The sequence below is a fragment of the Prinia subflava genome, chromosome 6 (assembly GCF_021018805.1).
Source record: "Prinia subflava isolate CZ2003 ecotype Zambia chromosome 6, Cam_Psub_1.2, whole genome shotgun sequence".
NCBI lineage: Eukaryota > Metazoa > Chordata > Aves > Passeriformes > Cisticolidae > Prinia > Prinia subflava.
This window is the reverse complement of record NC_086252.1, coordinates 35651992-35657991: the sequence shown is the minus strand read 5'-3', so window position 1 is coordinate 35657991 and position 6000 is coordinate 35651992. Positions and strand designations below refer to the sequence as shown.

Genomic DNA, 6000 nt, shown 5'->3' with positions numbered 1-6000 from the left:
CCACTTCTGCCTAGGTAAAGCCCATAAAGAACTGTCTCCTTTGTGACGTTTTCACATTTCCATATTTCCACAGCTTTGCAGTGTCATGAATTTAGAGGTGCAGGACAGTGGAAAGCTATTTGAAAACAACTTTACCAGGATTTTTAACCTAAAAACTTGTGAAACAAAATGCTGCATTAGCCTATGGGTATTTCTCATGCAAATCAGCCTTCTTGTCACTCTTTCATAACTACTGACTAGCCAGAGAAGGAAAAAAAAAAATTCCTCAAGTTACTGGTGTTGATGCTTCTCACAGCTGTACTCTTTGGAAATTCTGCTTCGTCACTCCATTAGGTGTTAGTCATTTTGACTTCCTATTAAACAAAAATTCTGTCTACATACCAGAGATAACAGAAAGCTAAACTGAGTCAGAGTGACAAAACATTTCTCCTCTAAAATAGTTTTGCTGGGAAGGTTTGTTACTCAAGGTGGGCAAAGAGAGGGTTGATACACCTGCCTGTAACAATTACGCCAGGTTGATCAGGGAGATGGAGCACGTCTCCAGTGAGACATGGCCAAGGGAATTGGGATTGCTCAGCCTGGAAAAGAGAAGGCTTTGGGGTGGTTTCATTGTGACCGACCAGTGTCTGAAGGGAATTTAACAGGAAAAATGGGACAAGACAACTTACAAGACCATGTCGTGACAGGATAAGGGGGAAAGGTTCAAACTCAAACAGGTTTAGATTAGATATTAGGAAAACACGCTTTGCTGGAAGGTGGTGAGGCACTGGAACAAGTTGCCCAGGGAAGCTGGGTCTGCCTCATCCCTACAAGCGTTCAAGGCTGGCCTGGGTGGTGCTTGGAGCAACCTGGTCTGGTAGAAGGTGTTCCTGGTCATGGCAGGAGGATGGAACAAGGAAGTCTTTAAGGCCCCTTCCAACCCAAACCATTTTACCGATCTATGATGATTCTATAATAACACCTGCTCAGCCTCTCCCAGGAGCTGCACCACCTGAAAAGGCTTGAGTTAGGAAAAGAACACACACCTCCTACTCGTATCTAACTGGCAACAGCCCTGATTGTCACTCTATTCAGCTGCTTCTCCCAGAAAACCATCTTCTTTCTAATTGTTTTTATTTAGCCCACCTGGTACATAACTCCTCGCTATTTATTCCTCCCACCCCTCCCTGCTCCCAAAACTCTTGCAGAGGGGTTCGCCGCTCTCCTCGCACGGTTCGTTCCCCGCTCCCTCGCTTCGCTCTGGGCTCCTTCTGCCCGCGCCCGGCGGGGCCCCGGGGCCCGTCCCGCGGTCCCCGCGGGCAGGGAGGGTCCCCGGGCGGCGGGCGGAAGGGGGGGCCGGCGCTGAGCTGAGGGAGGGGCCGGGACGCCGGCGCGTCGGTGCCGACGGTCTCCAGGAGGGAGTGAGGAGGAGGAGGAAGAGGAGGAGGAGGAGGAGGTGAGCGCCCTCGGGGTGGGGTGAGAGCGGGGCCGCCCGCGCCAGCCGGGAGGGAGGGAAGGGGTCAGCGGGGCGGGCGCTCGGCAGCAGGACGGGCGGCGGAGAGGGCTGCGGGGGGAGCGGAGCGGAACCGAGGGGAGCGGAGCAGCCGGCTCCGCCCGCCGCGGCTCCCGGCACCTGCGGCCGAGCGCGGGCCCGCGGCTGGGCGGGGAGCGCGGCCCCGCCGTGCCCCGGAGCGCCGCGGGCGGGCAGGGGCCGCTCCCCGGGAGCCGCGGGGCCGCCTCCCGCCGCTCTAACATGGCTGCCGGCCGGGCCGGGAGCGCGGAGCGGCTGCGGCTGCCCCGGGCCCTTCCCGGGCCGGGCGGGCCCCGCGCCGGGCGGGCAGCGCGGCCTGGCCGGGCCTGGGCCCGCGGGACCCGCAGCCGCCGCCGGGGCCCGGGCGGTCCCGGTGCCCGTGGGGACGCTGCTTCCTGCAGCCGCTCTTCTTTTGCCCTTTTGTTTTGACATGCGGGCTGTGCAGGGCAGGGGCGGCTTTTTGCGAGCGGTTAAAGGGAGCGGCAAAATTTGTTTGATTACAAGTGTCGAGATTAAAATGTTGGTACATACGAACACTTCTGCTGTCTGGAAAAATGCACCCCTAGCTTTGCCATTCCGTCAAGCTTTATAGAAAAAGCAAAACAAAAACTTTAAAAATGCTGCTTGTAATAAATGTGTGGATTTTAGGAAATCGCTTTTATTATTTGTAAGCTAAGTGTGCCCTGGAACCGAACACTTTGTAGTAGAAGAGCTGCTTAAATATACTTTGTAAACACATCCCAACTTCAGGGAAGTGTCTGGGATGAATGGGATTTGGCAGGTCTGCACAAACCTTTTAACACATGACTGCAGTGACTGGAGTAGCAGACTGGGGGAGAGAAACCTTTTAAGGTGCAAAAGCAGGCACTTTGGGTTTTTTTAAGTGTAGGAAGAGTTTGAAGCTTAATTTATAGTTCAGAGTTGAGCCCAGTATCAGGTAAAGTCAAATAGCAGATTTCAGTGTGGGTTATAACAATGGCTTGGCATAATTCAATAGAGCTATTTTATTGGACTCTATTAACCTGGTTAACCTTAAATCTTAACCATGACAAGGTTTTTATGTAAAGAGCTTCTATACAAAGTACAATAGTGAATTTTAATTGAGGCTTTCAAGGCCTCATGTAGAGTGTATTTTTACCTCTTTTTTCTCCTTTCTTGAAAGTCCAGGTGTACTAAAGTCAGCTTAAATACTGTAAATCTGGGTTGCACAGATCAATTAAAGGGAGATATGATTTTAAATCAGTCCTTTTTTTTTTTTTTTTTTTTTTTTTTGCTTTGTGTATATATAAAAAAGTGAAAGTTATTATCAATACCATGTGAACACCTTGGTGTTTACAACTGTAGCAATATACAAGTGTGTTTTGTAATTGACTTGTTTACAAACTTTGTGGTTAATTTCCCCCTTTAATGAATGATAGTGACGTGGAACCAGCAAGAAAACTCTGCTCAGCTATGGGTGTCTGTGCTTTACAAACAGAGCACCAAATACCACCCTCAGCTGATAAAATGCAGAGTTTCATTTCTGGTACACCTGAATTTGAGTCTCCTGGGTTGTGCCATGACTTAAACACGTGTTAATTAACCCTTGTGGGTCCCTTGCCTGCATTAGGATCAATACCAAGTGCAACAGGTGCTGGGTTACAGCTGAAACCTGTCGCTTCTGCTGCTAAGTCACTCAGACTCCAGTGTAAAAATTATACAACTTCCTTAATGTTGTTTTAAAACCAGAGATATAGACATATTTTAAAGACCTAGCTGGCTGGAGTCCCATTTTAGAGTGGCCGGTAAAAGCAATAAACTATCCTCAAACATTTCTGCTCAATAAAATTTGAGAATATGAAAACAAAAAGTTCCTGGTTTAGCTTTTTATAAATGTTTTCTACACTCTGTGACTGCAAAGTGCTTTGAGCCCATAGCTTGGAGCCACATGCCTTGAGCATTGCAGGCCTCTGTCCCAATTTACAACATTGAGTTTGTTACTTTCTGTTTTAATCAAAGCAGCGAAGTTTTGTGGTCTCTGAACAATGTCCTGCACTGGTGAAAGTGTCTAAAAAGATGATTTTATCATCAAAACAGCACATTTTTAGTGTACTTTCCTCCAGTCAGGGCTCCTGAAACCAACTCCTTGTGCTAAACCTGAATGACTGTGGAAGCTATGATGACCCCAAGCACTTCCTCACATAGAGAAGACATTAGTTCTGGCACCATTTGCTTTATTTAAATTCCTTACTGTCTTTAAGCTGGAATATAACTTGGAGTAAAGAAATGGAGTATCTATACATCATGTTGTTTGGCTTCACAAGATCAGAATATGTTTATCCAAAGCAATCCCATATAGTCGAGCTTGGGAGTAAGGCATTTCTCCTGCAGCTGTTGAGCAAATATTTAATGTGGAATACTGTCTTGGATTAGCTGTTCCAATTGCAGTGAGGAAGTCTTGTCCATGGACCTGGTTAAATAAAAAGTGGGAACTGCTGTTTCTATAAAAATTGTGTTCACAAATGTGACATATACAAAGCTGTGTGGACAGAATTGTGTTGTGTTGTAGGAAAATACACTGAAAATTTTTAGTGGTATGGGAGTTATTCTTGGTTATAGTAGTGGTGAGTGTTCAAGGCTAGGCTGGATAGGGCTTGGAGCAACCTGCTCTAGCAGAAAATGTCCCTGCTTATGGCAGGGAGTTGGAATAAAATGATTTTAAAGTTTCCTTCCAGCCTGAACTGTTTAAAGATTCTATTTTATGATACTGGTATAAAGAACAACATCTTCATGTTGACTGTTCCACTGCTCGAGATGTGAGCTGTTGTGTAGTGGGAGTAGTAACAAAACCAAAGCAAATGGTTTGCTGACTTGAACAGAGCAAGTCTCTCATTGTTTGGAATTAGTTGTGTAACATACTATTATTTTTAATTTAAAAAAAATTGCAAAAGTGAAGAGCAAAATCTAAATATAAACTCAAGGCTGTTAGGAACTCATGCAGCAGGCATTTCAGAAAAGAGAAAGCTGGCTACCATTTTTTTTTTTCCATTTGTATGTGGGAAATGTTCTCTAACGGGTTGGTAAAGCAGGAAAATCACTTTAATCTTTGGTGGCAGAATTGTTAACAAGGGGCTGTAGAGAGCCAGCCTTGGGCTGCCCCCAGCCATCCCTAAGCAGAGCAGTTATCAGTGGGGAAGCAGGGCCTGGGTGCTGCAAGGACACAGAACCCGGTGTGAATTTCACTTCTCCATGGATTTATATCAAAGGATGTCTTAAACGTACACCTTAGCTGGCCATATTGCTGCATGTCAGATGTGAAAGTAAAAATAAACGTGTGAAGCGCCAGGCAGAGTAGGAAATGTAAATCTGAAAATCATGTCTCCAGTCTGATATTCTAAATCCTGGACCCCATCTATAGGAATTCATGGGAGCAGATATATGTTTTATTTTTGATCGGCAGTGTTTCCTGTAGGCAAGAAATCAAAGATCTTTTCAAGTTATAAATGACAATAAGTAGGGAAGCCAGTATCTCAGATTTGCTGGTATTTTGGGTACTTGTAGCTCTTTGATGTCCAAATGAGAACTGGAGGGATGTCTAAAATTAACAGTGAAGTATGCAACATTAACGATGAAATGCAGAAGTAGGAGGAAAACAGCCAAGGCCAGGCACTAAGGGTGGTTTGTGTTTTTTCTCTTGAATAATTATTTTTTTAGGGTCAAACCAAAGAACACAAACAGTTGTGGTACATAAACCCCAAAGTAAGTAGATCTTGGGTAAGCAACTTTGATTCAAATATTTGTATGTATATAGGTTTGCATATAATCAAACATGCAAAATTTATTACATGTGTAATTTGCTGAATTGTAGTGAAAAAAAACATTAGGGTGACCCAAAAAAGGGGAATTTAATTAGTTTTGCATCTGAAAACATCTGTATGTGTTGTGGCTCTACAACAGTGTGACTTGACATGCTGTTTTCCAGTTTTGTTCCACGATTATTTTTGTGCAGTCAGTGCCTGTTTGTGCAGCAGGTTGTCTGTGTTACTGATGCTCAGTGGTACAAGTATGAAATTGCCCTAAATACCATGGGAATGTTCTCTGCTTGGAGAGGTGCAGCAGTGGTTCTTTAGAAGGTCACTTTGGCCATGCTTCTGGCAGTAGAAAATGTGTGGTGGTCATGGTCTTGATGGATAAAACACCATCCAGAGTGCAAGATTTCTTTCACAGTCGTTTTTAGAAGCTGTTATTGAGATAAAAACACACCCTTTGAGTTCACACCTAAGTAATTGGATGCAGATTTAATGGGATGCAGTGTTTTATTCTTTCTTGGGATGGAATCCGTGTCCCATGTTGGGCATGACTCACCCTGGATTCAGCGGTCAGCCGTGTTGCAGTGAAGGCTGAAGACCTCACTGTTGCCATGCCTTATTTTTCTCAAGAACTGAGAATCTTGGTTAATCCTCCCAAACTTTAATAAAATACACATATTAGAAACAGACCTGTTGTAAAGA

General features: G+C 45.2%; 1 protein-coding gene across 2 annotated transcripts in view; it reads left to right on the top strand.

The window, feature by feature from the left end:
- Positions 1 to 1242: 1242 nt before the first annotated feature.
- Positions 1243 to 6000, top strand: part of GTDC1 (glycosyltransferase like domain containing 1) — a 200071-nt gene continuing 195313 nt past the window's right edge. Inside the window, exon 1 of one of the 2 annotated variants that reach the window (XM_063401003.1) lies at positions 1243 to 1435. The gene's annotated coding sequence lies outside the window, so the exon portion shown is untranslated. The other variant, XM_063401004.1, reaches the window with a different exon arrangement.